The 23398-nt window shown below is 38.5% G+C and overlaps 1 protein-coding gene across 2 annotated transcripts in view; it reads right to left on the bottom strand.

Annotated features, from left to right (window-relative positions):
- Nucleotides 1–23398, bottom strand: part of LOC145987929 (phospholipid-transporting ATPase ABCA3-like) — a 178303-nt gene that overhangs the window by 129803 nt on the left and 25102 nt on the right. Inside the window, exon 2 of one of the 2 annotated variants that reach the window (XM_083122749.1) lies at nucleotides 16222–16468. The exons of the other annotated variant lie outside the window; for it this stretch is intronic. The gene's annotated coding sequence lies outside the window, so the exon portion shown is untranslated. The remainder of the gene's footprint in view (nucleotides 1–16221; nucleotides 16469–23398) is intronic. 2 annotated transcript variants of the gene reach the window in all.

The following is a 23398-nucleotide window of genomic DNA, read 5'->3' as shown; positions in this document are numbered from 1 at the left end:
CAACTCCGAGCAATTGAAACAACAATTGGAAGAGCAAATAAATAATGTCCAGGCACAGCTCCAAACAATTGTCAAAAGCATAAAGTCACAAGAAGATTTTGATCTAGTGATTTCTACTCTAAAAGAACAGATTCAGTCACTCCAGATACCTAATCTGGACCCCCTGAACAATGCCATAGCCGAGGTTAAAGAAAAAATTGAGACGCTTGAAAATTTTATGAACAATTTGCCATCTTCTGATGCTTTGAATGCAATAACTCGGAGTGTAGCAAATATTAAGCTGCAACTTGAAACATATGAAGATTTTGGAAAAATTCAAAGTTCCATAACCCATCTTGAAGGTACAATAGCAACAGTGCAAAATGATTTGGCAAATGTACTAGAATCCCGATTGCCTGGAATTGTAGATACCCTTGTCAGTGTCCAGCAACAAATCACAAAGCTTGAAAACCTCAACACTGAATCTGAGCTATCTCATTTTCATCACTTGATAGATGATATCCAAACAAAGCTTGAAATTTTACAACAATCCACACCCACTCAGGCAGATATAGCCCTGCTCCAAAATGCTATGCAAAATGTGGCTGATGCTTCTGAATTAAACAATGTAAAATTGGCACTTGAATCTTTGCAAAATACACTATCAAATCTTCCTACATCACAGGAACTTAAAAATATTAAGAGGGCAGTGAATAGGATATTGAACTCAGAAGATATCAAGAATATCCAGACAGAGATCAAACATCTCACTCAGACAGTTGCCACTCTACCAACAAATCAACATATTAATGAACTGCATGCCCTGTTTGAGGATATCAGAAGACAGGTCCATGATCTTACTGCTCAAAATTCAAAATTGGCAGTTATTGAAAATTTGCAACAAATTGTAGCTAATATCAAGCAACAGCTAGGGACCATGGAATCCAATCAAGCAAATGCTCTGTCTGTTTTTGCCACCCAGCTTCAAGAAATTGTGCAACAATACAAGAAACTTGTTGTGGACATAAAGATCAAGCCAGGCCATGATGATGTTGTTAGGACCATCAATGAGCACCTTGAATCTGTAACAAGCAGATTGCTTACAGCAGAAAAAGAAATAACAGGCATAATCGAGAATCCAAAACATACAGTAATTCTTGAATTGTACAGCATCCCCAACAAAGAATATGATTCACCATTTACACCAGGTGGCAAAATATATATGCTGTCCCCTGCACAATTTTATTACCAATTTTTTGTTGGGGGCACATTGAGACCAATCAAGATCAAATATTGGCTTCAACCACAGGCACACCACTACCCTACCTTATCAATAACAAATGCTGACAACAAACCAAAAATCACCAGTGTGGAGTTAGAGGATTTTACAGACCCCAATACATTAGAAACAGCCTATACTGAAGATGATGGCACTTTGGAATTTAAAATACAAATAGGGGACAAATTATATTTAGAAAATCCTGCAGTATCAGCTGCTGAACACCCCATAGTTGCAATATTCTTGTTTTCATATTATGTCTAGACAAATTATTGTTGATGAATTACACAGACAAGCCAGACATAATTTTAAGAGACTCCCAGTAGTCACAAAAGGCATAGATGATTTATGGCAGAGCGACTTGATTGAACTGGCAAGTGGGCAGTTGAAAAACTTAGACAAAATCAACAAGGGCTACAAGTATCTACTCACTGTCATAGACACATTTTCAAAATTTGCCTGGGCTGTGCCACTCAAATCCAAGATTGGAAAATGTGTTACAGAAGCCTTCAGGACAATCATCAATCAGAGTGGAAGATCACCGCGCTATTTGCAAACAGATAATGGCAAAGAATTTTATAATTCTGTGTTCCAACAATTTATTAAAAGCCAGGCAATAAAACATTACTCGAGTTACAGTGATCTCAAGGCCTCAATTGTAGAGAGATTCAACAAAACCCTAAAAAATCTTATGTATAAACAATTTACCCTCCAAGGTAATTATAAATGGCTTAATATTCTTCCAGAACTTCTACATAAATATAACAATTCTGTCCATTCCACAATCAACATGAAACCCTCTGAAGTAACTTCATCTGATGTGCAAAAATTGATCAGGACTGTTTATTATCCTAGATACCAGCCAACAACAAGAAAGGCCAAATACAGGGTGGGCGATCAAGTAAGAATCAGCAAATATAAGCATTTATTCAAAAGAGGCTTTACAAGAAACTGGAGCACTGAATTATTTACAGTGGTTCAAGTTAAACCCGGGACCCTTAACACATATATAATAAAAGATCACAGAGGAGAAATTCTCAAAGGCAGGTTCTATGAACAAGAGCTCAGCAAAACTAAACAGCCTGACACATATCTCATAGAAAAAATCATCCGCAGAAAAGGCAACAAGTTATTTGTCAAATGGCTAGGACTCCCAGAACAAAGCTGGATCGATGCAAACAAAATAATAATATGAACACCTGGGATGTTATAAAAAGGCTGCCAGAACCTGAACAGCAGAATAAGAGAAATGGCAAGTTGCTGCCTGATAATATTAGGTGTCTTATTGTTGGGCCATCTGCTTGTGGTAAAACTACACTAATGGTTGATAATTTTTTATTGGCACCCAACTGGTTAGACTGGAAAAACAGGCACTTGTATGTCTTCTCTAAGAGCTTGGAACAATTAAAATATCAGCAGCTGATGAAGCTATATGATGGATTGGATATTGCCACTTTTGAACCAGATGTTAAGCCACTTCATGAATGTCTCGATAACTCTGTTGTTGTGTTTGATGACATTATACTGGATAATCAAAACAAGGTTAGAAATTTCTTTACACAGGGGCGGCACAAAAACATTGATTGCTTCTACCTGGCACAGACTTTTTCCAAAATACCGAAGCAACTGATCCGAGACAACAGCAATTTTATATGTGTGTTTCATCAGGATCATACCAACCTCAAACATATACATGATGAATATGTAGGTGGGGACTTGAGCTACAATGATTTTTCCAAGTTTTGCAGTAGGTGCTGGAACCAGGACAGTTATGGGTTTGTCACAATTGATATGACAAGAACACCCAATAGTGGCAAATACAGAAATAAAATCAACGATTTTCTAGACGTTGAGACATATATAAATAACCATGAAAAGGCCAATCATTGATGATCTTAAGTTAAGAGATTATCTTGTAAAAAGATTTAAGGGATGGAAATCAGAGAACCGGGGAATTTATGAAAAACACAAACAAACAGAACAGCCTGTAATTGATGCTATTAATAATTTAGGTAAGAATATCAAAACTGTTACAGAGCAAAATCAAAATTTGATCACAGAGCTTGTGCCTGTAGCTGCTAGGAACATATTAGATTATCCATTCACCCCACTTTCCAGTATTCATACACCTAGTCCTGTTGCTCCTAGAAGAATTGAAGCTACTCAGGATCCTATTGAATTGGGTCTTCTTGCTCAAAAATATTTAACCACACCTAAAGACAACAAAGATGAGGTCTTTGGCTTATATGCTGACACAGAGCTTGATGGGAGCATCATACATAGAATTGGCAATTTCAGAGTAACTTTTATGGGAGATGATATAATTGTATATTCAGAATCTCATCTTGGACAAAGAGGTGGTTTTGTTAAATATCCCGGCACACCTGGATTGTGGGAACTGATGACTAGGAAAAGGCCTGGCAGCTATACAGATCAAGATTATGAACATTACAAGGAAATATTAATAAAATCAGATGCTCTATACCAGAACAATGATCCCACACAAAAAAGAGTCAAGTCTAGCAGTGGAGCAAAATACAACAATTTAATCAAGCCCATATGGTCGCAGATCAAGACTGGCAGTGAAATCAAACAATACAACACCCTGCCTAAAGAATTTGTGTGGGTTGATGATGTCAGGAAACTTGTAGATAGGTTATTGGTGATAGCTGGGGAGGAAAATGCTGGGAACCACAATTTTTACAATGAAAAGGTTGGAATTATGGACATGATAAGCACCAAATTGTCTAATTTTATAGTTAATGACAGTAAGGGCATTGGATATCTTATAAAAATTATTAATACTCTACCACCTAAATTTTGGAATATTTCTGAGGGTCGGGGCCTTGTTAATGACATTATAAACAAGCTGCCATTTGAACTACATATTCCAGGCTATCAGTATTGTGGTCCAGGCACAAAATTGGACCATAGATTAAACAGAGGAGATCCTGGTGTTAATCCCCTAGATGCTGCTTGTAGAGACCATGACATAGCATACAACACACATTCTGATCTTGACAAGAGACATGTTGCAGACAAGAAATTAGAAGAGGCTGCATTTGGTAGATTTGTAAGCAAAGATGCTTCTTTGAGTGAAAAAATAGCAGCATTGGGAACCACCATAGCTATGAGCACCAAACAAAAACTGGGGTGGGGGTTGTGAATATGTATATAATAAACCTACAATGAAGGCCAAGGGTGTTATGTATCAAATACCTTATGCAGGTCTCAAATCTCTTAAAACTATTGGCAGTCTTTTAACCAAAAAGCAGCGCAAGAAAAAAAGCTCTTGTATTGCAAAGGGACATGGTATGAAATTGTTGCTTAGTACCCCCCAATTAAAAAAATTACAACAATCTAGAAAAAAATCACATGTGGGGGGTTTCATATTTACTATCCCGGCCATCTTAGCTGCTCTCGGGGCTGTTGGGAGCTTGGCTGGGGGATCAGCTGCCATAGCAAAAACAGTAATAGATGCCAAGAAAAATAGGGCAGAATTAGATGAATTGAAGCGCCATAACCTGGCCATGGAGAAAAAAGGCAAAGGTGTTAAGAGAGCCATGAATAAGTTTAAAAAAAAACAAGAGCCGCTTACAAACCAAGATATTGAAGCTTTAATCAAGCCACTGGGCATCAAACATTTTAGAGGTGTGTACATGTCTGATTCTTTACCGGAACAACCACTCAACAAAGAGTGTGGCATTGTTAATTTGGATAAGTACAAAAATCAGGGCACTCACTGGATTTGTTATCTTAAATATTTAAAAGATGAGGCATTTGTGTTTGATTCATTTGGAGGTGTTCCACCTGAAAATTTAGTAAAATATCTAAATTCAGCTAATCTTTATTACAATAATGCCCGTGTTCAAAACTTCAAAGATGTTAATTGCGGACATTTGTGTTTATCTGTTCTCAGATATATGTCTCAAATAAAGAAACCATCAATTGAAAATTTTCAAAAGGCCTTGTGGTATTTAAAACATCATGGGGGTATTCCATCTCACCAGCCAAAATTCAATATTGAAACTCAAATTGCATGATGACATAGTGTATCCCAAAACAATAGCTCTCAGAGCATTTTACGGCATGTACTTGATCCCCAATATTACGCACCACAACAACACAATTGCAGTAGGGGATCAAAAAATTGTCATCACTCCAGGGCAATATAATCTGTCCACTCTAAATGCACAATTACCCAGAGGTGTAGTGTTAACTCAAAATTCTGTCACTCACAGAGTAGAGATTGTGTCTGCTACAGAGACAGTGCATCTGGGTACTATAGGAGAACTGCTAGGATTTGAGAACAACACAAAACTTGAACCAGCAATCAAACACACTGCTATGAATATACCTAAATTCTTAGCCATAGAGACTCTGAATATTCACTGTAATGTGGCTGAGGGTATGATCACCAAATCAAATGGCATAGGCACTCACAAACAAACCGGCATCATTGCAACATTCAAACCTAATTCTGAATTTATGGAGCCCATCATCTACAATCCATCCCCAACATTATATTTTCCTGTGTGCCATAATAGAATAGATTACATTGAATTGATGGTCACTAATGAAAAAGAAGAATTAGTTGATTTTGCTGGAGCCACAACAACTGCAATCATAGAGATTAATATTTAAATAAAAATACATACAATGGAAAATATTGAGAGTTATGAGCTACAATCATTCCCTCCAAACAGGAGGACATTTGCAAATTTAAATCAACCCAACACAGAGATCGAGGTTGATCTTGATGTAGGGGATGGCTTTATACACCCCCACAGAGCAGATCTATACATCAAATTTGATGTTGTAAAGCTCGATGGAACAGATTATCCGGCAAATTCGAATATAAGATTGGTAGACAATTTTGTGCCGCATCTGTTCTCTGAAATTGAGATCAGAAAGCATGGCGTTGTTATAAACAGAGTGGATTATCCCGGCATTACCTCCACAGCTTTGGCTACATTAAAATTATCCAAAACCGAGGCTTCTTACTACAGAATCGGTGGATTTGAAGCTGGTGAGAAAATATTATCTAAAAACCACACAGTGCTGTTCCCGATGCGCCTGTTGCCAGGATTCTTCTCAGATTACAAAGAAATTATGTGGAAGGGTGGGTTAAGAATTACATTTAGAAGAGCTGCAAATGATAACAATGCTTTGATGAGGTACAGTGCGATAAACTCTACAGGGGAAGCTCTGCCTAATACCCTACCTGATGAAGGCAAATGCATTATTCAGACTATGGAGTTAAGAATCCCGGTTGTTGAATATGAAGCCAGTTATGCTCTTAAATACAAAGCTGATATCCTAAAAAATCCACACATTCCTCTGCAATTTTATACATATCAATCTGTACAGAAGCCTGCATCTGGTTCTTATTATGAGTTTGATGCTACAAATTCATTCTCCAGCATACAATATGACATGCCGGATTTTGTGGTAGTATTGTTTCAGACTGGAAGACACAATAATCAGGAAAAAAATTCAAGTACATTTGATAACTGCAACATCAAGAACATATATCTTAAAAATGGCAGAAATGAGGTATTTCCTAGAGAAAATTACAATTTAGACATGTCCAAGAATGATTTCCTCAAATTATATGAGGCATTTACGGCATTCAAAAGGGTCACTACAGGCAATACGGATATGTATTACACACCAGATGAATTCAAAACACAGAGACCCATGTTTGTAATCAACACTTCAAAAAGAAAACAGGTTGTGGTGAATGACAGGACAAACATTAAAATTATCTGTGAATTCCATGAGGCTTTACCTGATGACACCATTTGTAGTGTCATTCTCATAGGGGAAAAATCATATGTTTATGATGTAAGAAATGAAAGAGTCACGGAGCAATTCTAGAAGAATTACATTGTTTTAATATTAGTGAACCTGGTATCCAATTGAACTTAAACCAGAAGTAAATATGTATGTGTGTGGGTAGGTGTGTAGCCTAGTTTTAAGTGTGGCCCCAAGAAGAGCATATTTTTAACAAGTTTATGGACAACAATCTCTCAGAAGTGCCTTTTGTAAGTGTAGCCTCATCAATCTGAGGGGCTCATACTTTCCGAAAACTTCCCGAGGGCATTTTTACAAAAATCTTGGATTAGACGGGGTTCCACACTTGAGCAAAAAGCTCATATGGGCATGTTGAGCAAGTTTTAAGTGTAGACAAATCTGCTGGAGGGGGGCTCATACTTTCTACACTTGTAAGTGGTGCTGGTTGTACCTCAAATACCACTACTAAATATGTTATAAAATATTATACAGTCTCATTAAGTTCAATGCCGTAGCAAAGGGGTAGCGGGAGTCGGCCCTGAGCGCCGAACGATCTAAGTGAGAAAAGTTTTAAAACAGAGAATGCTATGGCGGCCCGTGATATTATTTGCTATTAATGTTGGTTTGTTACGAGTTGGATGAATTGATTATGTAATACGTCGCTCCATGTGAAAAGAAAATATTGTAGATGGAAATTTTACATGCCATATGTATGTACGTTCGGAATGCATTTATCATGCACTTTCTTTCTTTCAAAAACAGTTTGTGTGCTTGTTTTCCATTATTAGCTAATGTGAAATTGACGTGTTGAAAAAAATATTTCTAATCCTCTGTTTCAACACAAATGCGTGAGAACCGACTTCTACCCCCTCTTTGCGTGCCATTTTTGCGTGATTTATGAGGATAATAATGCCTTTCATGCTACTTTATTACTATTATTGTGATTGTTGTTGTTGGCACGTTTATCCAAGTACTTAAAACCCCCCTCCCCAAACGAGGGTAACGGCAATGCCCCTGGCTGGCTACGGCCCTGGTGTTCGCAGTAGAACAGTGTGTTGTTTGACTCGCGACCTCAGCGTCGAACGTGACATGTTTCAGTCCTGCCCTATATCACTATATATTATACGTATATTAGTTATTTACGACATATACTTATGGATCCTGTGCCACGGAAAACCTATTTCAATGTGTGTGTGTGTGTGGGGGGGGGTAGCAACATTCGTAAATCTCATTCCATTGGTGATGTGGTTTACAAAGCTTTGAGTTCCCTTTTTTAAGTAGTGAAAATCTATTGCAGTTGGCAACACCGCAGAACGGTGTAGGCCCGGTGCAGTTTCTACTCGAAGCAACTACGTCATGCAGAGGGAGGGGTCTGCAGTTGATGGAAAAAACGAACTGAGACCTACTAGGTATCGTAAGACTGCGGGTACCCGGCGGGTCTACAATGCCTGCCAGGAACGATCTGGGCAGGTAGTCAGACAAGCTGCTCAAGCGAGGGTGTTGCGCAGGTTGCATGGCATTTCAGGAGCGATGTCTCGGGAACGGGTCTGCTCCAGGTCTTGTGCAGGCCTCTGTCTGTAATCACTGACGAGTTGGTGCAGGCAGTTGACACCCACATTCACGCAGACAGGAGATTCACAATTTCCAAGTTGTCATCGGAATTCCCACAAATTTCAAGGTCAGTTTTGTTTAAAATTGTGTCTGAGAACTTACAGTTCAAGAAATTGTGCTGTCGATGGGTTCCTAAACTGCTGAGAAAATATTGGCAAGTGCTTTAACATTTTTGACCCTCTACAACGAGGAAGGTGATGAGTTTTTGAGTCATATCGTCACAGGAGATGAGACATGGGTCTCCCACGTGACTCCTGAGTCAAAACAACAATCGATGGAATGGCGGCACACATCATCGCCGGTCAAAGTGAAAGCAAAACAGACACTTTCAAAGCGCAAGATCATGGCAACTGTGTTTTGGAACAGGCAGGGTGTTTTGTTAGTGGACTTTTTGCCGCAAGGAACAACAATTAATTCAGCTTCCTACTGTGAGACCCTAAGAAAACTTCATCAAGCAATTCAGAACAAACGACGTGGAATGCTGTCAGCCGGTGTCGTACTGATTCATGACAATGCAAAGCCACATGATGCGGTTCACACTCAAGATATGATCGAATCTTTTGGCTGGTAGGTAGCGACTACCACCTCTTCCGCAATCTGAAGACCTTCCTGAGCGGCAAGCGTATAGATACTGATGAAGAAGTGAAAACGACCGTGAGTTCACAGGCGGCAGAGTTCTATGAGGAGGGTATCCAAAAAGTCTTAGTTCGTTACGATAAATGTTTAAACTGGCATGGAAATTATGTAGAAAAATAGAGAAGTGTATGTAAATTCAGAAAATAAATGTTTTTTTTTTTAAAAAAAAACATTTACTTACTTCGTTTTTATTGCAAAAGGACTTTACTTAAAAAATAACCCTAGTAGATCAAGAATCACAAGCACACACACACACACAGAGGGATAAAAGATACAGCATGACAGACGGAAGTAAATAATAAGACAGAAAGAGAAACGCAAAGAAATAGGGAAAAGGAAAGAAGATGGATACAAAACAGAAACAAGGAAGCAGAGAAGGAAAATAAAAGGTGAGAAATGAATGTAGAGAGGAGAGAGAATGATTACAGAAGCAGAAGAAGGGAGGAAAAGAAGAAGAAAAAAGAGATGGAAAGTAATTCCTTTCCAGAAATGCGAAAGAATCACGTCAGGGAGCATTGCTGTGGGATTCAAGAATTTCAGACTGTAAATATTGAAATCCGCAACATTTCCTGTCCAAATGTCGGGATTTTAAAAGAAATCCCTGTCCTGAGGCACTCCCCTTCCAGGAAATGTAAGCAGATTTTACAAAAATTACACTTTTTCAGTTCCCCCACAAAAAAATAATAGTAATTAAACCCCAAAACTTTTGACTGTGAAGAGCTATTTTTCTCAAAATTTCATTTTTGATCACAATTTGGTTGAATCTGGTTTATTTGACTTCGCTTTTCTGTCACTTTTGACTAATTGCGAAGATGAGAATGAGTGATTCTATGATGAAATTGATGAAGGGACACTCACAAAGAACATACAAGGCAATCCCGTGATTCGAACCCGGGACGCTTGGGGAACAGAATATAATGATACAACTGAACATTTAATATTAAATTAATGCAAATTATGTGCATATGCTGCTCAAAATGTACGGCATTTTCGATTATTTTTCAAATTCCTTCAGAACTCCGGACATAGGATATGCCTAAGGAAAACAGAGCATATGGTAGTCCCATGCAACTTGAAACCAGAGGTCTATAAGAACTGAATTGCGAGATCGTGTCGTTTACGGGTAGAACACACGGTTTGTTGGTAACGTAATAGCCGCAGTAGGGGAGGGTGGGGGCTTGTTTTGCGCGTTGAGAATAGAGAACAAACAAAGAGAATTAAATATGTATAGGAAAAGAGTAAACGTCCCGTGAAAGTTTCGATACCCTATCGCCGCATTACTATTGTGTACTTTTGCAAAGACATAATGTCTCTCTCTCTCCTATGTATTGTTTTATTTCATGCGCTAAATTACAAGCACTCCAGTGGAGGCACATTACACAATGGTTCGAATTCAACTTTAAACCGTAGGTCCAATCCCGGTTAGCCTGTTCGAGCATAAAGTGGACTTAAAATAAGCTTTCACAAATATTGTTGTCTAGATAACAACAAAAACTACTTATCTGCCATTTTAAACCCAAATATTATATTTAAATTTTATTTTTTTTCACCAAAAAGTAGTCTGTCATAAAAAAAAAAATACGGGGAATTCACCCACGATGAAAATTATGACGCCAATGCACATTACATTCTCTTTATTCTAGCGTACTAGTTGCGTAAATAACTGCAGACATTTTGTTTACGTTTCATTACAATTTGCAAAGCCTCTAAATAATTCAGAGGAAAAACACTCCAAGACTGTGAGTGGTTGGTCGATAAATGGCAACATACCGAAGAGCGTGTGCCTCATATTCGATAAGTTCAAGGTAACCCTTTGACTGGAATAGCTAATCGTTTATGTGATCAGTGAGATAGTTGGGAAGTGTTGCTGGTCCAGTGGCGTACTAGGACTAAAGTCTGAATCACACGGAACTGGATTACCAGTAGGAATTTCCTAGTTGGTGCTGGACTGGCTACCCATTTGCTAGTTTTCGCCTCACACGATACTTGTCACCGTACTTGTCGATAGACTTTTGTTCCCATAAGACATTGCGCAGAGCAGACAATCTGTAAAGATGGACGAGCAATTTGAAGAATGTTGAAGGAGAATTACTGCTTTGTGCTTTTATTAAAACTTATCAGAACACCAATGCTCAGCCTGGGATTCGAACCCGGGACCCCTGGCATCGTAGCGCGCTGTGTTAACCACTCTGCCACTGAGGCCGGTACATCCCAAATTGTTAAAGCAAGGAACTGATTCCAGATTGCTGAGTCAAGTAATTAAACACACGTAAACTAGAGTTGGCCAAAGGTTTAGGCCCCTTTTCATTTCGTTATCGTCCAGTTCATATGGATCTACACAGCAAAACTTCGCCTTTTCTCCATATATTTTTGTGTCGACTGCGCAAGGAGCTTGCACACGAAAAATTACCGCCATTTTCAGATGACACAACATTGCTATTAATTGTATGCAATGTTTTACAGAAATTTTACACAGTACTAACAACAAACGTACAGTTGCGCAGGTTTAACGAACGCTACGAGCAAAGAGAATGGATCCCATTTTCCTACTTGGTGGGTATTTCCTTGCAGACGACAAACAACTCGGCCGCAAACATGGCGGTGCTGCGAATACTGACGTCACATGAAGCCCGGACCACTTTTCTGGCATGTGGTACACATATTTTCCTATCAGTGATCACTCCTTCGTATGCGACGTTAAAAACTGCAAGAACTTATTTGGTTACCTTGTATAGGGGCAAGTCTTACATAGATAGATTGCAGGGTACTACAGTGACACGTGGAGGGATCCTCTATTCATACCTCACATAGTTCAGGCGCGATGTCTTTTGTTCAGTAGTTAGAGAACTGCGAGGCGTTGAATAAGTTTCACGATATTTTGAGTGAGAAAAGTTATATTTATGATATCATTGGTTCTTTCTAAGGTAAGTCCATCATGTGTTTTGCAATGCCTGTGGAAGGTAGTGTTAGGTTAATGTTTATGGGAAAAGTTAAGTAATATGTTCACTACATGGTGTGCCGTCACCTGCAAGGTAACAACAAGTGTGTCGTCCAGTACCGACCACCCCCATCGTCGTTCAGTACCGACCAATATTAACTGTAGAAGAAAATGTGGTCTAATTTGAAGATAGTGGTCAGATCCATTTTTTATCATTACAGAGGAAAATAGAAAATTGGGCGGAAGCAGTTATGAAGGCGGCTGTAGATGAAGGAATTCCTAAAATTCGCATATGATTTGGCAGAGCATCTAAAGCTACCTCATCAATTTAAATATTGCATATCACAGTGTTATAAAATATAGCTATTAGAATTGGGCAGACATTACTAATGTAAATAGTTTCTTGTTTTATTGATTTTAATAATTGTTTTGTATTTTACTGTCGTCCATATTTGGTGGTTATTGTGGTCAATTGTTAATAAGATACAATCGTACCAAAGTTGCGCTATTTTTACATTAGTACATTTTGTAAAAAGTTCGCATACAAACTTTTCTTGTCGTAATTGTTCAGTTCTAAGTATTCATTTTGTACATAATTCTGTAATGATTCTTCACATTTGGCTGGTTTCCTCTTTAAGGCATAATACACATACTGAACTATGATCCCCTGTACAGCCTGTAATTTGGTTCTTGGATAAAAGTTAAAGTCTGGAAGTAGGATGTAGTCTGCTGTAAAGTAGTTGGCAGGAAGTCAGCACATTTTTCCTAGTCTGTTGCAAAGGTATTGCCAATCATCACGTATTTCGGAGCACGTACTGAGTCTATGTTTCAAAGTATCACTTTGATTGCAAAATCCGCACTCTTCGTTCCCTTCCAATTGTAGCCGGAGCGCCATCTAGTTTGTCAAGACTTTGTCATGCACTGCTAAGTGCCACATAGATCGCACAGGTGTAGGTATGTGTCGTGCATTTACATTACGCCATGCGTTTGACCATTTGATAGTAGGGTGCACGGCTCGAATTCTTGGCATCCCTCGTCGTCTTTGTAACTGCATTCGGTATATGAATTTGCCCGTAATTGTTTCACTATGTAATTGCGGGCATGCTATGAGTAAATACGTAAATTCCACCATCGTTGTTTGAAAATAGTTGAGAGTACTGGTTAATTTTGGCACTGAGGCAGAGGCTGTAAGTTCGACATCTCTTAAGTAAGAATGTAGAACATGTCCTGTAAGGTTCTGTATTGTACTCAATAATTGTTTTATGTTTCGGTGTATTAGGAGTGACTGTGCTTTTATTTCAACATTCATCAGATTAAGTCCTCCAATTCGCTTAGGTAGGCACAGTGTCTCATACGCGACTCGTAGTACATGTTCTTGCCAAATAAACTGTGTTGCTATACGACGTATTTCAGCAGCTTTTGGCTTGGGGAGTTCTAAGACTTGCGCTACATACCACACTTTAGAGAAAAGAAACACATTAACGTAGGTTACTCTGGCTATTATTGATAATTCCCGTCGCCGATCTAGAAAAGTTGCATGTCGGAGGCGTGTCACCATTATATGTTTTTACTTTGGTTTCTGTTAAGGTGGTACCCCCAGTTGTAGAATTTTCGATTTTTTATAATTCACCGTCAAGCCCGTTATTTCTTGTGTTGCTTCAAGTATTTGTTGTACTGATTTCAGATCATGTTCATCTTGAAGTATTATTGTCACATCGTCTGCATATGCGAGGATTCGATGTGTTTAAGAATATAGTTCTATTCCTTTTACCTCATCCTGTAGCCAGTTTATAATAGGTGTTATCGCTAAACAAAAGGCGAGAAGTGTCGGAGGCCTCGTTGCAAAGGAAACGGTTTTGTCAGCGTTCCATTTAGATTAAGTTTTACTCTTGCTTGTAAATATAGACCTTGGATCGCCTCGATAACTTTGTCTCCTAGTCCAATTTTGTGTAATAATGCAAATAGATAATCATGTTTTATGGAATCAAATGCACTTGCAAAATCTAATGCTAAAATAGCTGTTGTAGATTCCTTGTGTTGAGGCTACTATTTCTCTAAAGGTAGTTAATAATTCAAATATTCTTCTTTGGTTCCAAATACATGTTGTTGCTTACCAATTATTTTATCTGTATATAGCTGCAAACGCCTAGTAAGAAGGCGTGCGTACATTTTATAGTCTACGCATAACAACGTTATTGGCCGGTAATGTTGTGCAGATTGACGGCGGCCAGGTTTCGGTACCAATACTATAACTCCTAACAAGCTTGAGGGACCCATTCGTTGACGCCGAAAAACGTCGTTTACCCATCTTGTCATTAAGTCTTTCATCAGGGGCCAAAAAGTTTGAAATAGTTCCATGGGAAGGCCATCAATTCCATCCGCTTTATTCTTTTTTCCTGTCATTACCGCTTGCTTTACTTCGTCCATTGTAAAGGGTTGCTCCAGCATTTTGTTGTCTTCTTTTGTTATCTTCGGAATGTAAGTGGCGAGCATCGATAGATCTGGTGGTTCTGTGGTAGACTGGGCTCTAAATTTACTGGAAAAGTGATTGACGAGATATCGGTATATATCCGCTGAATTTGTATGTTTACATCCATTCTCATCTTCTACTTCTGTGATTAATTTCCGTTGTTCTCTTTGTCGCTCTTTTAACACGTGGGATAATGTTGGTAGTTCCGTAGGATCGAACATAGGTAATTGACTACGATAGTTGTATCCCTGTAAGTTTTGATTATACATCTTCAAGACAACAGCTTGTATCTTCCTGCATTCAGGCAATTGTGAGGAATCACTTTCTACTTTATGAGCTAATTCACGCAATACAGCATAATAAAAATTATATTTCTTGTAGAAGTCAGCCATTCGTTGTTTACTGTATTGTTGACAAAAATATTTTATGGACGGTTTGAGGAAAGAGTCCCACTACTGAATCAAATCTTTCTGACGCAAAAAGAATGGATTTCCATTTCTTCCACTGTTGTTCAAATTCCATACGGAATGTGGAATCTTGCAATAGTTGTATATTGAAACGCCAGTATCCTCGACCTTTCCTAACGTGAGCTATATTTAACTGAATGTCCATGTTTACTCCAAGGTGATCACTAAAACGTGTTGGTTGGACAGTTATTCTTCTAGTCTGTGAAAGTAAACTGCTGGTTACGTAAAATCGATCCAGTCTACTTGCCGAGTCGGTTCTTATATATGTGTAGCCTGTCTCGTGAGGGTGTTTTTTTCTCCCGTACGTTACTTAACTTAAACCCATTCACTAGAGCTTGCAAACTGTGGCAGGGATTAAATCCGGGGCTTTGGTCTTCTTTTCGCAAAGTACAATTAAAGTCGCCCACACATATCAAATGTTGTCGATTTCCCCCTAATGCTGTCGCTACAGGGGTATTAAAAAGTCTGCGCGCTCCTTCCTTGCTGCAGTACCCGAGGGCGCATATATACCTAGGTCCATTACATATCCACACCGATCCCACAAACACTCATGTAATCCTCCGTGATGGGTGGTATAATACCTTAGAGACAAGGATAGTTTTCTTAACAATTATTGGCGTTCCTGTGAATTGGGTGTTACTATTATTATACACTACATAGTCTATTCCTATCTCAAGGTTTTCTATACCGACTTTCTGTATACATACGATGTCCAAATCATACGTTTTTAAATAATCTTTGAAGGCTTTAATTTTTACTATCGAGGTAAATTTATTTATATTAATCGTGGCTAAATGAAATATTGTATCTTGCGCCATATCGTTTATGGTATTTAAATCTAGGTTTTTCGTGACAAGTAACAGAAATACACACCAAAAAGTACCCGTTACTAACATTCCTGTTAAAAATATCTCTTAACTCCACCCGTAAACAAAACCTTCTCTTACAATCAATACCAACAAAAGGGGGTGAGAGAAGGGAACATGAACACTTCTAGTTAATAAAACATCTGTTATGTCAAATGTTGTATAACAAAAGTACTTACAGACTTTCTGTAGAGCCATTCTTCACATGTTTATCATCAAGAGCAAGGGTTGTTTCCAGATTGTTGGGTACACTTTGGGACAGGTTATCCCTCACTTGCAAAGGGGAACGTTGTTCACTTGGTTTCTTTGCTGGAGGGCCATTGATCGATTCGACGCGACGATTCCTCCTCCGTCTCTGCCTCCCCACTGTATTGATGATGCGATCTACACTGATGAACGTGCTGGAGACTGGTCCCTGGTAGTCATCTGCAAGGTATTTTCAACTGTTGTCCGTGCATCTTCAAGAGTTTCCCTTGGTTGTCTTTCATTAAAAGTGTTGGTGATCGGCAAACTGGTATCCTCGTCTTTGGTTGGCACTGAACTCTCCATAAATTCGTCACTACTTTCATCGTGTGATGCGATTTGTTCTTTTATGGTCAACATTTGTGGAACACCCTGTATTGTATCATCCCTGGCACATGCATTTGGTTCGTTTTGTTGCTTGGTCGTGACACTTGAGAGTATTGTCGGCTCACTAGTTATCACTTCTTCTGTGCTGTTCAGGTTATACGGGATGGGTCGGACTTTTCCTGCATACGAATTATCAGCCACTCTTGCTGATGATCACTGTCGATTGGGGCATTGCTTGAAGAAGTGTTCCTGGGAATCACACGCCGAACAAGTCTTAGCTTGACCATTATGTTTGACCCAATACCTCCCTCCACTTATATACACGTAAGAAGGTATTGAACGGGTCAAGGTCATCTTTACAATTTTTCTGCCCGTACATACTGGATATATATGATCTTCGTTATACTTCTCATCTACTAATGTATGTATGGTTCCATATTGGTTCAAAATTACTCGTATCGGGTCATCGTCTAATTCACTTCGGATCACATGAAGTCGCACTATGACTGTTGCACTGTCCGCCCATGTCATTAAAACCTCATGGGCACCTTCCGAATCATTAATCACATAAGATCCATTCGATTGATTCAACAACCGTTCACACAGAAGCTTCGAAACTAGCTTCAGATACAAACATTTTCGAAAGTGATCTAACTCGATACTCACGACTTGATCTGGTGTTAGTTTCAATGTGTCGTTGATCCATTGGTGTAATCCCGTCGACGTGGGTTTGTCTCTGATGTTGCTGAAATTTATTTTCAGTGTTTTGACCCTTTTAATCGCCATTTAACGTCTATGTATTAAACTTCCACAAGACACTTACATAAAGCACTGGCTACGCGTACGCGTGATCGGGAGTTGTACGAGCGTGCGATCGCACAACTCCCTTGCATCGCAGCTCTCGCCACACTACTACCGACCAACTGTAGAAGAAAATGTGGTCTAATTTGAAGATAGTGGTCATATACTTTTTTTATCATTACAGAGAAAAATGGCAACACCGAAGGAGAGGAAAATAGGAAATTGGGCGGAAGCAGTTATGAAAGCGGCTGTAGACGAAGGAATTCCTAAATTTCGCATATGATTTGGCAGAGCATCTAAAGCTACCTCATCAATTTAAGTATTGCATATCACAGTATTACAAAATATAGTTATTAGAATTGGGCAGACATTACTAATGTAAATGGTTTCTTGTTTTATTGATTTTAATAATTTTTTTTGTATTTCACTGTCGTCCATATTTGGTGGTTGGTACTGGACGACATTTTTCAGTCTGTCGAGAATAATACATTTTTATATTTCTCAATATGTAGAAATGTATAAGTGAATATAAAACATATAATATATTTTTTATAGCAAAGGAATTCTGGAAGAATAGAAAATTTGCTTTGAAATTCACAGTTCTTTCCCTTTAACAAAAGTTATAATCAAAATACTTAAGGTGGTCGGTACTGCAAGACTTTCCCCTATGTAGATCACAATTGGTGTTCTTTTATTTTGTTAGCTACTTTACTTGTTGAAATACAGGCTAGATTAAATATAAATGTAATAATGTGTCTTTTGCAGCAACTTTTCCAAATACTGGTCAACACGTAATTTTGTGTTCATGAAGATAACCCCACACTTCGTTGTTCATGTTGTACCTTGTTTATACTATTGAAATATGTTCTTGTTATTCAAATATACACAAAGTGTGCCGACCTCCGTCGCTAAACGACGCCAGATGTCCCGGGATCGAATCCTCACCTCGGCGTGGGTGTTCTTTGTTCCTTTCTTTAGACACCGATTTCTTTTGATATTTTGTGGGCCCAAAGCTAAGCATAACATAAATACCGATTTATTTCCGTTTGGGGGGGGGGGTCAAGTTTTTTTCCAGCAGTATGGACCGAAGAATAAACACAGTTAAGGGAAACCTTTGAAAAATTCTAATTACATTTAACTAGCTCTGAAAACACACACACATGTACATACATACATATCCACTTTGGCGTTACCTTTAAAAATTATGTACAAAATCCATCAAAATGTAAACCTGATTTTTGGTAGTGGTATATATATATATATATATATGTATATATATATATATATATATATATATATATATATATATATATATATATATATATTGTGTATCAATCGGTGCGTTTCTGTTGTATCAAATAGATTTGATGCATTTTGTTTTATGTGCAAAGGGAGGGAAGGTATAAATAAGGCAACACTGGGAACTCCGACAAGAGCGATGGGGAAGAGAGGAGAGAAAACAAATGATTGTTCACTTTAGCTCGCGAGTTTGCCAGGGTTCTTCTCATCTTGGTCAAGCTGCACTTTAGTACTTCTCCCCCGGGTAATGATGTGACAATCTACCCAGTTTACCATAAATTGATTGTAATTTGAAAACAATTTTCGGCAATTTTCAAAAAAGTTCTGCAGGCTCAATGAAGCTGACAACTAATTTTCTAGTATGAGCCATGGTCCTCCCCTACCCCCTCTGCGGATCAGCATGCCTAAGTGACACCACATGCGTTTCTAGGTCTAGTTTACATCGACTGAACCAAGAAAATCAATCACTTACCTCAAGGATGGGTGCTATTTTGACCACCTATTGTAGCTACTGGACGCCGGTTCCATTATCACACTGTCAGTTAAAATACCTTTGCCACTCTAATGTATATTTGCAGTGTGCACAATATCACGTGACAAAAGGGTTTCCTCGAAATGGGGGGGGGGTGTCCTTCCTTATCGCACAACGCTAGGACAACCTTGTGTTCTGATGTCAGACGAGGAATGCCTACATTGTTAGCTTAGATCTGTTAGGTTTGGTTCTCTTAGCATAAATACACTGCAAATCAGGAGCGTATATATCTGCGAAACCTGAAGCCTAGAGAGTAGAATACAAAATAAAAATATATTAGAAACTGAATAAACCTAATTTCATTAAGAAGATATTGACGATTCTGAAGTTGGCAACACTGAATTCTTATGAGTTGGCAACCTGAATTCTTAGCAGTTGGCAAACCTGAATTCTTAGGAGTTGGCAACCTGTATTCTTAGGAGTTTGCAACCTGGCTAGAGTTAGGATGGCAACGTGGCTTCCTTGAAGACGTCAAGAATGAGCCTAGTCTTCTCCCTTCCTCCATAGTGAGCTAGTCCAGGTCTTGGACTCAGGATACGCCACTGCTGCAAATGTATTATTTATGCTAAGAAAACTAAACATATATCTAACCTATCAACTTAGGTATTTAACCGAACAATAGAACCATTTCCCCGGTGACGTCAGAACACAAGGTTGTCCTAGCTTTGTGCGATAAGGGGGGCCTCGAAATGCGTGTTTTATCTTTCATTGTCCCAGGCTGCAGTGTTATCACGGTGTTGTATGACGCTGGATCTTATCTTGAAACTTTCGAAGTTTGAAATACACGTAAAGGTGTTTCTCGGTTATCGATTAAAGTGTTCTCTTGAGATGTGAATTGTGAATCATTCCCTAACTTTGAGCACGGCGTAACCAAACATTTCCTAAAAGACGACGGAATTATGGCGTCTATTTTATTAGTAATCAATGGAATGATTCTATCTGCGGGTACAAGGGCGTTTCTAATCATAACTTCTGGAAAGTCCCTCCAAAATCAACCTCTTTACCACGTAGTGTATCTTATTTATGTATCACCTGTAACATAGCTCCATTTACAATAAGTGTACATAAATTAAAAACAATTCAAAAATACCAATTATAACAATAAAATACAGCAGACGAAGATACGAAGAGAAGACATATATATATATTCATATAAAAACACATATGCACACTTACATAAATACATTTACATACATACTCATGCACGCAGAAACATTTAAAGAGTAGACGAGCAATTCTTCATGGATGGAAAATGGCCAGTAATGTCAGTAAGACTGATTTTTGTGTCCCAGTCCGTTATTTTTTTAAAACAAAAGAAATGATCACGAAAGCCAGTACTTCTTGTATTCATGGCTGCGATTTGTGATTTCGTTTTCGCTACTGCCCCTCCCATACAGGAAGCACGAGCCAGACACATTGCAATTACGTTATAAGCATTGTGTGGGTGCAAAATCCTGTGGGGGAGACGGGGAGATTTCCCCCTATGCACCAACAATTTTGACCCCTACGGACGGCCATGCTAACATACTGTCACTTACTAACATATTGTAAGGTCCCCTAAATATAAGTGAAATACTGAAGATTGCCCAAGGGCGGCAGCAGGGATGTACAAGAATGGACCGCGGCCATAGAAGATTCTACCCCAAGACCTCTGGTTACGGAGAGCGTTCTACCAACACCTGTATTATGGAGGTCTGAACCAGGGTGCGAAATCATTGAAAACTGGTGGGTAGAGAAAGTTCTTCATCTACAAACCCCCTCCACCACAAACATATGTGCAAATTATATTATACATATTTGTAATGTTATTAAAAGTAAAAATAAAGTACTCAATTAAAAATATATTATTATTATTAATTACATAAAGGAAATTAATTTGTTACTTTTATACATATCAGATATTGCAAAGCAGCTAATTAATTCCTTTACTAACTGGTTAAAGATGTTAATAAATTATGAAATAGTTGAAGTGGTTTTATTATGTGTAAGTTTTTGTTTAGTTTGTTCTCTATGATAAATCAATTAGGTTTCATAGTTGTTCTTTTCTTGCATTCTTGTTTTACTTTTATTGTGCGTATTGATCTAGATTTGTAGATGATCTCTTGAGAGAGAATGCATTCAATACTCACAACTACACTAATTTGTGTGTCTCTTGGATATTATTCTTACCAAAGTATATTTGAAATTAAAAGTAATTGCTTATCTCTTGTTTGTTATAACAAATACTCTCCCCCTCGGAAATTTTTGGTGGGGGTGAATTTTTGAGGCCAAGATTGTTGGTGGGGGAAATCCCCCCCATCCTCAGGATTTCGCACCCTGGTCTGAACTTAATATTTATGCAAACGCTGTTCCTCATATCCAGCGCCCATAGTGGCAGCGATCGAAACTAGCGCCACAGTGGTAATTTAAGACACGAATAATGTTTCTGCCTTCCAGAGGTGCCCATCCCCCTCCCCGCGCCAAGACCTCAATGCAGTTCCGTATAATCGTTCATCATAATTCCCCAATAAATGTGATTGTGATTGTGGTAATTTGACAGCACTGCAGCAAAGGATGATGTGTGGACGGCTGTGCCCGATACGAAGTCGAGTTAAAAGGACATCTTCTCGACGGGAGGGGCGGTACGAGGAACGTCATGCACCAGTAGCGGGCTTTACGGTGCGAAGCTTGCTCCCCAAGTCTTCTTAAATTAATCTGAAATGTCAAAAGTAAAGTGTGTATGCGCGAGTTTGTAGACAGAGAATAAAATGTAAATTAAATTAAAATTTGTTCTCCAACTTGTCAAGAGACAAAATTCAAACCGAGTTCACGCTACAGCTGTCTGTTAATCCAAACTGGTTTAACAGAAAGTTCCGTATTGTTTCATGTGCAGAGTCGTATTATTCCTTTAGTAACCCGTAGCAAAATTACATGGATTAAGCTCTAGTGCAAACTCATGAACGTCCGCAGGATTTTTTCCAGGGAGGGGCAAGGAAGGTATTTTTTTCCAGGGGGGGGGGGCAAACGAAGACAAATTTTTCCCAAAAATAGTGTTGTACCCTAAAAAACATTGCTTAAATTTGAATTTATGGTGTTCATGTAATAATTAATACATATTATTGTGGCTAAAATGAAATTATATGTGTGAAATACATCTTTTTTGGTTGACTTTCATTTTCCAGGAGGGGCGACGGTCCCCCTTGCCCCGCCTTCCGGACGCCCATGTGCAAACTATTCAATTTCAAAAGTAAAATTATCCTGCAAACAAGACGTTAGAAATGTTCATTTGACAGCATTTATTTCCCCTTTTTTATCTGATAGTTTATAAGACGTAACTCCAAAATATTTTATTTAGTAAAATTAATTACAGCATGCAGGGAGTGGAACAATATCGTCAAAATGATGCACCTGTTTTAAACTTAATAAAACCGAGAGCATTGTTTACATCTCGTAATTAAGCTATGTAGTAAAATAATGTAGAATCACTGCAGGGGAAAGTCGGACGCATAATATCTTTCTTTTTGCAACCCAACACCGCCAGCGAAGGGAGCAAGAAAATTTTTAGATATATTTCTTTTCAAACTTGCATGAGTGTTAATTTAATTGGACGTCAATTCTTCCACAGGATGTCGCGATATTTGTAACTCTTGTATTATCGAGAGGGAGCAGTTCAATGTACAGTTAAATTCAGTGGCGACTCGTGGCTTTTTCGGAGTGTAGGAAGAAGTTATGGTAAACTGAGGAAGGTTTGAAAAATGCGTTCAATTGCAGTCGCACAAATCGCTCGTACTATCCATTGCATTTAGAATGTTATCTGCAGGCCCACGCATAAGATAGGGCAAGGAGCAACTGCCCCCTTGAACTATGAAATTATTTAATGTGAACCTATAAAAAACAACGAAAATACATGACGATATTTCAGATTTTGCAAAAATTTCGATTTTGTCCCCTCTCCCTGTCGGGCGGATTGAAGATAATAAAAAGTGCTGCTTAAACTCTGATATTATGATAAATGCTTCTAAATTGTGGTAGGATTTATTATTAATTACTTTTTTCTGATAAAGTTTTAAGTTCAATTATGCACATATTTTTCGAGTTTTGAACTTCCGTTACTTATTATTCACTACACAAAATTGTGTAGAATGGCCCAACAAACGAGATGGGCTGAGCATAGA

This window comes from Lepisma saccharinum, chromosome 5, assembly GCF_977018435.1.
Source record: "Lepisma saccharinum chromosome 5, izLepSacc3.1, whole genome shotgun sequence".
In the NCBI taxonomy this organism is placed as follows: Eukaryota; Metazoa; Arthropoda; class Insecta; order Zygentoma; family Lepismatidae; genus Lepisma; species Lepisma saccharinum.
Note: the sequence above shows the minus strand (reverse complement) of the source record. Positions and strands in the feature narration are given on the sequence as shown.